The following is a 12,498-nucleotide window of genomic DNA, read 5'->3' as shown; positions in this document are numbered from 1 at the left end:
AGATGCTTGCCCCCTAGGTGGAATGTAGGGGTTGGAGCTCTTGTTGCGATAAGTATAGGTGTTGTAATTCCCTTGATTGGAACTGCCCTGATCATTTCTTCCATAATTATTCCCTTGGAATTGTTGTTGAGGTCTTTGCCATGGGTGATTACCGGGACCTTGATAGTTTTGTCGTTGATAACCCCCTTGCGAGTTATTGACATAATTCGCATCCTCATATTGAGGCTGCCCCTCTAGATAAGTTTCGTCAGAAACTTGGTACATTCCGAGAGCATGAGGTGGCATCTCGTCGATAACATTCACACCTTTGGCTTCTTTCTCCATAAGCCTTTTCGATAATAAATCCACGGTGGTTTGCAATTGAGCGAATGCATGATCTCGCTCATGATTTTCTTTGGCCACCGCGGCCACAGAGGGACTACCATATGATAGGACTTCGCTATCACTCGAATGCCAGGCTTGATTGTGGGTAGTAAGCTTGTCGAGCAACCTGGTGATGTTGACAAAGGATTTGTCCATGAAGCATCCCCCAGCTACAGTGTTGACAGCAATTTGATTCATGGTATCAAGCCCCTTGTAGATATTCTCTGTGAGGATTGCATCTGGAAATCCATGAGTCGGAGATTGAGCTAGATAATATTTGAAACGCTCCCATGCTGCATATAGTTGTTCCCCCGGAAGTTGTTTGAACCCAAAAATCTTGTCTCGAAGTTCAGCCTTTTTGCTTGGTAGGAACCATTTTTTCAGAAATATATTGGCCAACTCGTTCCAGGTGTGAATAGTATTATTGGGGAGCTTTTCATACCATTCCCTCGCTTGGCCAGCCAAGGAATATTTGAAAACCCTTAATCGCAGTGCATCAGCAGGGACAGCACCTTGAGATTTTTGAGAGCATACATGCAAGAAATTCCTCAGGTGTCGGAGTGGACAATCCTCCGAAGAATTTCGGAAATAGCCTTCAAGTTTCAATAGCTGATAGATAGAACTATCAATTTTGAAATTCGCATTTCCCGTTCTAGGTGGCACTACAGCTGAAGCATAATCAGCTTCGTCGATGAATTCCGCAAATACATTCTCATCCTCCTCTTCTTCTGGTGCAGGATGGTTCACTTGGATTCCCCCTTGATTTCCTTGATTGCGATGGGGTCTTCCTGCCATGTTCACCTGGTTCACTAAAACAACAAACGAGGTGTGATGGAATAGAAAAAGTTTTAAAGAATAGTACACAACAATTAGTAATTTCTAAACCGTATTCCCCGGCAACGGCGCCAAAATTTGATACGCTCAAATTACACCTATTAATGGCGTAAAGCGGACGTTGTCAAATATAGTAACCCAACAAGGTTGGGGTCGAATCCCACAGGGAATATGGAAAGAAAAGAGTACTAATCGTATGCGATACCGGTCTTTAAATGCTTTAATCCTATTCCGGATAGTTTGAATTGATTGTTGAATAATGTAATTTAATACTTTGACTTAAAATGTAATTAATGTGAGAGAGAGACTAAGGCTGTGTTCCCCAATTTGATTAGATATTATGCTTCAGGTTTCAATGTGATATACTTCTAATGGTTGTTCTATGAATATGCACTTGGTCTCTTAAGGACTTCTTAATGTTTTCCAACAGTTAAGTCGTATTTCCTCTTTATGATTCTTCCGAATATAAAAGAGTTACAATCTAAGAGCGACCAATGATGCCAATTTAGACTTATTCTTATTCCTAAGTTAGTCTATTAAACAAGGGTTAACGCCTCGAGTTATTGTCATTCAATCTTACCAATACTAACTTTCTTTCCCAAGAACAGTTAATATAATGGCTTCGGATAATGCTTGCAATCATCACCCAACACTAAAGTATAAAAACTGAATGAATATCAACAACCATTATGCATATATCAATAATAGAAATCCATTCACATAATATCCATCATGGGTTCCACAACCTTAGCTTTAAAATTAGCTACTCATAATGTTGGATAACAAAGAAAGCTTACAAGTAAACATAATGAACTTACAATGCAATTACAAGATGGAATGAGAGTGAAATTGTTGTCTTAAATGCTCCAACAACTTCTAAGATGAAAGACCTAGGGTTTGTGCCTCCAAAACAAAATCTGAATAATGATTTAAAACCCTACATTAAGTATTTATAGAGCCAAAAATCGCGCCAAGTTTCTGGACAAAAATGTCCTTACGCCGCATCGTTACGGACCGTAACCTGTGTTACGGTCCGTCCTTCAATTCGTCATTTGTCAGCTTTCACGTTACGGCCACCATGCGACGGACCGTAACCTGTGTTACGGTCCGTCCTTTTGAGGCGTAACTTGTAACTCTACTTGGCAACTCTCTGGAAATTTGGCTGATGTTACGGTGACTTGTTACGGACCGTAACACTCCACCGTAACATTGATGATTTCATTAAAACTCTCTGGAAATTTAGCCGATGTTACGGTGACATGTTACGGACCGTAACATGAGTTACGAACCGTAACACTACACCGTAACACTGATGATTTCAATGAAAACTCTCTGGAAGTTTAGGCCCTGTTACGGTTCAATGGTACGAACCGTAATATGAATTACGAATCCCGTTACGGTCCGTATCATGAGTTACGGACCGTCACTTAGCTCCATTTTGTCCTTTTTCAGCATTTCATCTCATTTTCGATCCTTAGTTAATCAACCCTATAAAACACAAAAATAACATAAGAAACAATATAAAAACACTTGAAATCAAGGAACATTTCTAGTTACAAAGGCATAAAATGTGTCGAAATTCACGGCACATCAATAAGCAGAAAGTTACCTTGAACTTAAATAGGGCATAGTTACTTCGGAAAAGAAAATGACATCTTTTGTGCCAAGCTACGAGCTGCTTTAAAACAGTAGCCAGAGGAACATAAGCATGAGTTACATAGAATCGTGGGTAGGACATCCATCTTGACTTACTCTTATCATTACCTACCAACCCTACTGTTATGCTATTTCTATATGTGGATGCTCAAAGAAGTCGGTCGTGGGCACGAGTACATGAGAACGTAGGTAGCATATCTTTGGAGTTGAAATAAATCATTTACCTAAGGCATTTTTTTTTTGTTCAAGGACCAGGTGGGCATTCCATAGGATTCTTAGTCTTTAAACTATTGTGTTACATTCTCCTCAATCATTATCAAAATCAACATCATATTCGGAAAGCACTTAGAAGCTAGAACGTGGTCATGGGTATAAAAGCACGATAGATACGTGAGACGTGAATGCGGTCTTTAACCTTGGACATGAGTACAACCTGATGTGAGAAACATGAAAGAACATTCCCTTGCATAGCTTACTATCGTATGGAGTCTTAGTTCTTGTATCTTAAACATGGAGTGTAAAGCTTTAACAAGGGCATAAGATAGGTATGCTAGGCATGTGTAGAGTACGTTTGGGCATTGGTTCTACATAGTGCATGAATTATTCTGGAATTGGAAACGTTACACCCTTAAAACCCGTTATTCGATCTAGAACTTTATCTCATAACATAAGTACCTAGTACTTGATCTCAACGGGTATCACAAAAATCGTCTTCTACGCACCTTATCTTGGCTACATGAAACTGTGATCTTCTGACATTATCCTTTGATGCCTATTAACTTACGAAATACAACATCTATATCGACACCTTATCATATATCTCCCCCTTAGTTCAAAAGTAGACGTCTAAAGCCTGTGGATCCCTTAAGTTAGCGATAAGTGGTCATCTAGTGGTTCCACTAATTTCCTCTAAAATACTGATGACTCATTTATTTAGATTACTTCAAGAAAGTCTTACTTAGTGGGAAAATTGTATTACTTAAATGAATGGATTTCTAATGTACATAGCTGGCATAACCTGGCTTTGTCAGTCTTGGGAAAAACTCTTTTCTGCTAATTCTTAAAGGCTCTTCTTCTATAGCTTTCTCTCTTACTGCTTAGATGGTTCTCTTGTTTCACCCATGTCTATACCTGGAATTTAACTTAAACCCTTTAGGTTCTAATACGCCTTTGGTGTATTCAGACGGTTGCCTACTCACTAGTGTTAACTTGACTAAGTAACTCAAATCATACTTTTACTAACTCTGCTAAAAATTTCTAATTCACTGTATCTACTCAAACTTACTTACTAGGCTTTTGTTAACCACTTGCTTGTATCATATTCTCTAATTCTTCTTTGAGTACTAAAGTAAAACATAAGGTTATTTCTAACTTTTCCTCCTTATCTGACTCTATTCTTGGATTGTATACTATCTTTCTGAACTATAAACATAGATCACACTTAGGAAACTTCATTTTCCTTAAACAAGGAATTGGAACAACTAACCCCAAGTTCCCTATACACTTTTAAAAAAAATTATATCATACTGTACACATCAGGGATAAATATTTAATCACATAACCTAAGACGGAATTGTCATATCGTTTATCTCATAGTAATATCTGTTTCTTGTAGTAACTCACTAACATCATACTCTCTAAATCTGATCTGAATAAGCTTAAATAATTAAAACTAACCCTAAAAAAATTTCAATAGCGTCTGCTCGTGGTTTTCTTATCTCATCAGTCCCTTCCCATTCATGTACATAGATCATATGGAAAATATATATATATATATATATATATATATATATATATATATCCTTGAAAAAAAATCGAGACTTTCTAGTATTACAGGTGGTTGGCTCTTAGGCTATTTCCTGCTTAAAACTACCATCATGAGGCATAACATGAGCGGAAATATAGCATGAACGTGATGAGCTTTTATAAAACATGAGATGTCATAATAATTTAATGAACTACTTGTTTAAATCATAAATGCGGAAATAACATGAGTTGAGCCCAAAGATGGCTAAACACCTTGCATGTCTAACATAACTAAACTGACTAGTCTATGAAACCTCTAATCGTGAATCTTGACTGGAAAACGTACTTGTTGGGACAAGGCCCCCAGCATACCTTTAAATGCATGACTAGTAGAATAAAGATAACTAACTAAACCCCGAGTGAGATGGGGCTCACCAATGAGCTGTTACGAGCAAATCCTACTGAGCAGATGCATCGTCCTGTAAATACGTACCTGCATCGTGAAATGCAGGCCCCCGAGCAATAAAAAGGGACGTCAGCACATTGAATGTACTGGTATGTAAAGCAACTGAAAGAAATAACACGGGACATGGAATATTATGATAAGAACTGAAACTGAAACTGAAAACCTGGACATGAGCATGTGCATGGGTATATATATATATATGACATAAGTAAAACATGATAAGTAGGGAGAGCATTTCATAAACCGACATGTGAAATCACCACGTGGCTACGTGGAGTCTGGTACCTCGCCGGACCAGCAGAGCCCTTATACCTTGCCAGAGTATAAGGTAGTAAATCACCACGTGGGTACGTGGAGTCTGGTACCTCGCCGGACCAGCAGAGCCCTCATACCTTGCCCGAGTATAAGGTAGTAAGGTACCTGATGGATCCATTCAATGTAAAATTAAGATATCGTCTTATCTGGGCGGAGCGATCCTTGTCCTACGGTGGCTACGTAGTTTCAGGCTATCTGAGCCTTCTCGGTAATTTGTGCAACTCCCAAAAACATTAACATAATATAGTTGGCTAAGAAGCCCATGATTTTCGTGAATTAACTTGTACTTGTCTTGAAATAATGATTTCACAAAATAACTTGTAAACATGGTTTTATGAAATAACTTGTAAACATGGTTTTATGAAATAACTTGTATTTAGTATGTATGTATCTTGTATCATAGCATGAAAATAATCATATAATATAGTTGCATGAAAACTTGTAGACATGTAGGATATTTATGAAATAATCATCTTATTTAAAAACATGCATGCAAGAACCCATAGAATACAAGATATGGGTTTTCATGGATTACGGACGGATTCTCAATAATCATAAAGAAATATTAAGAACTCAATGATGGAATTATAACAATTCATACATGATATAATCATAGGCATGGACCTAGGGTTATCATGAGCGTGGTATTGAAACCCTAGTTTTAGTAGAGAATCAAAATTTTATGGATTATGAGGCGTGGGGAAGAACAATGATATTCCCACACGTAGATAGTAACTCTACATACCTTAGTCGCTCCAAAACTTGGATTAAAGACTTGAGCTTTGAAGAAGATTTCCAAAATCTTGAATTCTGGAACCTTGAGATGGGTTTTCTTGAAAACCCTAGTTTATGAATAATGATTTCTTGCTTAGATTACAAGGATATACTTTAGAATTGACTTGGAATGATTAGAATAGGCTTACCTTGGTGTTCTTGATGATGGGAGAGAATAGAAGGTCGTTCTAGGGCTTGGGGGTGTGAAGAATGAAGTGAAAAGGCCTTAGAACGAAGTTTTAAAATTACTTTCGGACCCATTTTACGCTCAATTTTACGTCCCATATAATTTGTACGGACCGTATATCATACCGTAAAACCATTCCAGTGATTTGGACATTCTGGACCAATTATACGGCTGGAATATACGGCCCGTATAATTTTTACGGTCCGTATGTTCCACCGTATAATTTTTACGGTCCGTATGTTCCCACCGTAAACTGACAGAACACTGTTTAGTAAAACGGGCATAACTTTTTGTACACAGCTCCGTTCAAGACCCATAATATACCGTTGGAAAGCTATTTCAAAGGGCTATAACTTTCATCAAGGAAGTTTTCCCAAATTCCAAATTAATAAAGGGGTTATGGTCGTTGGAAGTAATACCTTCTACAAACTCACTTGCAAACATGCCCCGTAGAGTGGCTTTCAACTTTGCTTTGCCCAAAGGCTCTTCTCATGTCTTGATTGGGTTTCAAGCACCATTTATACACTACTCAAATTGGGTTCATTATACCTCCGTCTTATGAGACAAATCTTAGCCCGAATGCACGAGGTGTTACAGAGGTACCTTATTTTTAGGGAAATACACTGCAGTTGCAAAAACAAGTTATAAATGGTAATTTGATAAATAATTGAGCTACCAAAAATAATTTTTAAAAAAAGGTAGCTATTACTAATAAATAAGTCTTAGAGGTAGTTATGAGCTGTAAATTTTCCTAATTTTTTTCACAAGTTTGAACTTTGAAGCCCATTCTTTTCAGTTTTGTAACCATGTCTAAGCATAGTAGACTCTATCATTCCGTATACATGAAAAATATGATAGATTTAATTGATACGTACAATTTTCTCTATTTTCTTTATACATATGGTTCCGGTAAAAAAAATATTAATTTGAACATATTACATATTCAAATAGGTGATAAAAAACTTAGCAACATAAATAGAAATAATATGAATGAGAAATAAAATTCAGCACAAAAGCATGCCTTTAAATCCAAGCTTAATCGGCATGTATTAAAGTGTCAATCACATACTCGAATCTTCTTTTGCCTACACAAAAAAATTGAAGAATAAATTGATAATGACATAGTTTCGAACGACTTCAAGTAAAGACAGAGAAATTTAGCTCTCAAACCTAAAATTTTAACGTGCGAGATTATATTGCAAAAACACAATAAATCACATATAATATCATAAGCAAGTAAAGAAGAAGCGAAAATTAAAGAAAGAAAAAAGCTCAAAGCATATGAGAAATTAAGAACTCATCTACTGGATAATTCAAATTGCATTGATAAGAATAGAAAAAAATTAAAATATAAAGTTAGAATTCTATCATTGAAAGCGAAAGTAAATGTTTTTTATCAATTAATACATAAATGCTTATGCTACTCCTAGTCTCCTAAAAAGAAGAAAGGTTGAAAAATAAAAGAACGGAATGGAAGATTATTATTATGAGAATGAGCATATATAGATTTTAATATCCGGCATCACAAATGTAGTGTAATTAGAACTCTAGTTAAAAGAAAACCCAAATTTGAAGAAATTATTGTAGGTCAAAGTCCTATACAAGGTAAAGTTCTAAATATTTAAATTTTTCCATTATAAATTATTTATGGAAGAGTTGCCTTTGAGATATATATTTTACGTTCTTACCATAATTGAACAAATTGAATTTGTCCATTGCTATCTAATTTACAAAAAATTACATTGCAGAAAAGCTATGATTTTCTTTGTAGAAAGAATTTCGAGCTATGATTTGAGGACTTGAAAATACTCTCCTAAAGAGAATTCAGTGACTGTTTCGCATATTTTGTATGCAAACGACAAATTCGTATTTTCTGAAGTTGAGTAAACACAATTGAGGTACCTCAGAGTTGTTTTATTGGCATTCGAGGTAGCTTCCAGATTGCATGTCAATTTCACCAAAAGTTGATTCTTAGGAAATGTCGAATCAAACCATTTGTCCTTATTTCAACAAAAGAAGCACGGGCTTCCTCCCAAGAAGATTTTTTTTTGTCTTGATTCCAATTCAGTTTGTTAATGAGGTAGCATACATTCACCATCTAGGTAATATTTGGGCTGCAAGATAGAGACATCCATAACCTATTTGAGACTCCCTCTTGGAGCAAAAATTAAAGAAAAAGAGATTTGACAAGCCGTAATCAAGAAGTTTGAGCACAAACAAGCTACATGGAAGAAGCAATATGTATCTTAGGGTGGCAGGGTGACATTACTGAACAGTTTACTGGATACCATCCCGACATATATCATGTCTTTATCCTGCTGCCAGTGAGCATAGAGAAGCAACTCAACAGGATAAGATGTAAATTCCTAAGGGAAAGAAATTCCGAAGGTAAAAAATTCTACCTGGTGGTTTGGGAATAAAAAATTTGAGATTAAACAACAAATGTCCTTTGCTAAAGTGGCTATTGAGAATATCAGAGGAACATGACGTAACATGGAAGGATGTAATCAACGTAAAATATGGAATGAACAACCCATGGAAACTAAAAGCATTAACTTATGGAGTCATAGTTTGGAAAGGTATTAGCAACCTGTGGAATGAATATAAGAATAGGAGGAACATGACGTAACGTGGAAGGATGTAATCAACATAAAATATGGAATGAACAACCCATGGAAACTAAAAGCATGCAACATATGGAGTCATAGTTTGGAAGAGTATTGGCAACTTGTGGAATGAATATCAGAATTCGTCAAACTGAAAATAGATGATGGAAAGAAAATCAAGTAGTGGCAAGACGTATGGCTGGACAAAATGCCTCTAAGGGAGACATTTCTTGATTTGTACACAATAGGAGCAAGTCAAGAAGCTACAATGGATGAATGCAGAACTAGGAGTAGATGGAGCTTAAATTTCTGGAGGAAGTTCTTTGATTGGGAAATTGAGAGTGGCACTACTCGCTGAAAAGTTGGAAGCCTTAAAGGAGCTAACTTCACAGAGTCATAGGTTGATTAGAAGGCAGAGAGAGATAGATGCTTTACGATAAAGTCTAGTTAGACTGAATAGCAACGCAAAGTGTAACCAATGGCCAAGGAAAATCCTATGGAAATGCAAGGCACTCCTGAAGGTAATGTGTTTCACCTGGATTGCATTACACGATGCATGTCTAACTGAAGCAAACTTCCAGAGAAGGGGAATAAGTATGTACACTAAATGTTTTTTTGTGTGACGAGGCAGAGGAAGACTCAGAACACCTGCTATTGCATTGACCAAAGTTCTTGAAAATCTTGGGACTGTTCATTTATTTTTGGCTTAAAATGGATGATGCCCAAAAATTTGAAATCAACAACTGGGGAAGTCAGAAGTTAAATAAGCAACTCAAGACTACATGAAACACCATTCCCCAATGCACCATATGGACCATATGGAAAGATAAACTATAGATGGTTTGAGGGCAAAGAAGAGGCATTTTCGTTGTATCTAATATAGATGCTTACAGTTTATGACTTTCAGGTGTAAGATGAAATATGTAAATCTTTTCGACTCTATTTTGGACTACATTTACTCCTCACAGTAGAAAGGAGCTATAGTCCCAGCACCGACTTGGTGCTGCTGTTTTCGAGGAGAAAACTTACTTATAAAAAAAGTCTCTCTCAAGAGACTATAATATTTAAATTCAATGACAGAACAATCACGTGATGGGGCAAATCAGCCACCTCATGCACCTTTTTGCCACTTCCTTCACCTAGTGCCACCAGTTCCTTCCCCTAGCACCCTCTACTCTTTCAAAATATATCCAAAGCATGGAAAAAGCACCATAGAACTAATTTTTTTCTGGTCACTAAAAGAATCTATAGAAGTCATATTTTTCCATATTCATCTATGTTACTAATTCAAGAACAAGCTAATCAGGCACCAAACAAAGTGCAAATACTGTAAAAGGAAAGAGCACCATATGCTGGACCTTCAAGAGCACATCTTTGCGAAGATAGACGCAAAGGAAGTAAAAAATGGAAAGATAGATTTAATGCAAGGAAAGTAACTAACTAGTAACAAAATATATGTAGCGTAGAAATAAACTATAAATATGCACACATGATTAAAGATCAATGACGTGAAGTATATGAAGTAAAAACCATGTTAATCAATTTTAAATAACATTTTAAATTTCTAATTTAATGCAAAGATACAGTTTTAAGTTAAGTTTCTAATCAGGATTAGAATATACTAAAATTTCTATATCTTACTATTCTAACCTATTCATCCATAAATTTTCTTAGCCTAATATATTACTTACCTATTAGTGCAGCATAATGCAAAGCTGTCACCGCAAGGCACTGTGTGTTGCAGGGTCTGCACCCTGATCTATAAGGTACTTGGCAATTGCACTATGTCCTTGACGAGCAGCATGAAGAAGAGGAGTACAACCTAAAAAAAATTGAAATTAATCACTTTCAGCATAACAAAAGAAATAAATAAATTAACCAAATTCTTAAATACCATCTTCATCTTTTATATTGACATCAAGCTTCCACTTCTCAAGAAAGAACTTGCACAACTCAGTCTCGCCTTCTCTAGCAGCAAAATGCAAAGCCCTTGGCAAATCTGTTCACAATCGTTAATACAAGAAACTGGAAACCCAAAATTAAGAAAGTTGTTATATATATATATATATATATATATATATATATATATATATATATATATTCATTCTTCCTTTCAATTGTTGGAAATATGATTTCAGACGGTAAGAGCTTATTTTCATATGTTCAATTTATTTGCAACTACGATTTAATGGTGTTTTACTTTTATTCTCTTTTGTGATGTGCTGATTTGTACCTTCCTGTTTGCTGAGTCAATTATATATATTCTTAATTATTCACTTCCTAGTCTAGTACTATGCCTCCTTCTTCGTTGTCAGATTAAACATGCATAAGGTGGTTTGGAAAATCAGATCCATTTTAAAAATTAGGCACCTTATTCATCCATTTGAGGGTATCGACGAAGGTAAATATATGTCCAAGACCTGAACCAGCAGTGAGCCGAATAATCTTTAGTGTTATGAGTCATTGTTTGAAGGTGAAAATCCATTTTTCCCATTCTTTTTTCTTGGGGGTTGGTGAGGGGGAGTGAGAGAGAGTTTGGAGTTCATTTTCATGGTATGCAAGGGAGAGATCTGAACAAAGAAGAAACATCTGGCTGAAAAGGTGTCTGAACTGTTCAGATCAGGAAGAGATAAAACCAAGATTATTGTACCTTCATAAGAACTTGTAAACCTGGCCGGCCTGTAATCTACTTAGACAGTCAGATGGTTTCTATGTACCTGGTAGTGGGTTTACCAGCTTATAAAAAATAAAGTAATTTTCAGCATATGACGAAGATTCACTACCACATTGACTAAGCTTTTTACGATCCCTGCATTCTATTTTAATGTTAAGTCTGCGAAACTCCCTTTATTTTTTTTTAAGGCAAGCTTGTCTTGTGCCTTCTGGATTCATCATTCATTACAGTGAAGAAAATCAACATCTTTATATAAAATAGATAGTCTATGACTCAAGCTACCACTACAAATTTGACTTGAAGGGTGTCCTGGTCTACTATATGTTTAGCTTAGTAATTACACGGATCATTTTGATAGAAACCGTTGCACATATGTTCATACTAGTTTGCTTGGTATTTATAGAATTTGCTTCGGGGTAAAAACAACTTTAATCATGAACTTGTTAATTTCTGAACAAGTCATTGAAGATAATCCATTTCATTTTCCACGGAGAAATGCATCTATAAGAGACAAGCAAGAAGCTTTCAACGCCCTGTTCGCAGCTACATCACAGAATCAGAGTGTTCCAGAATATAGTGTGGATAGAATCGTTGAGCTTATGCAATATAGGAGAGAACCAGGGGCGGAGCCAAGTGTAATTGATGAACTCCCTCGGCAGAAAATTACAGTGTATATTGAAGGAGAAATTATTTTTTATGTATATATGGTAGGTGTTGAACCCCCTTGGTTTCTTCGTATATTTACTTCCTCATATTTTTGAACCCCCTTACTGAAAATCCTGGCTCCGCCACTGGAGAGAACAGATACTTCATTTGTTTTTTTCTCTTAGATTAGATAATGCTGCTGGTTTCAGTTTTTCTTTGAAAATTGCTTGCA

At 36.1% G+C, this 12,498-nt stretch overlaps 1 non-coding gene across 1 annotated transcript; it reads left to right on the top strand.

The window, feature by feature from the left end:
• The first annotated feature begins 607 nt into the window (after positions 1-607).
• On the top strand, positions 608-714 carry LOC132618671 (small nucleolar RNA R71). The gene has a single exon (XR_009574251.1). It is a non-coding gene; the product is annotated as a small nucleolar RNA R71 (small nucleolar RNA).
• The last annotated feature ends 11,784 nt before the right edge of the window (positions 715-12,498 follow it).

Source organism: Lycium barbarum, chromosome 1 (assembly GCF_019175385.1).
Source record: "Lycium barbarum isolate Lr01 chromosome 1, ASM1917538v2, whole genome shotgun sequence".
Lineage (NCBI taxonomy): Eukaryota > Viridiplantae > Streptophyta > Magnoliopsida > Solanales > Solanaceae > Lycium > Lycium barbarum.
Note: the sequence above shows the minus strand (reverse complement) of the source record. Positions and strands in the feature narration are given on the sequence as shown.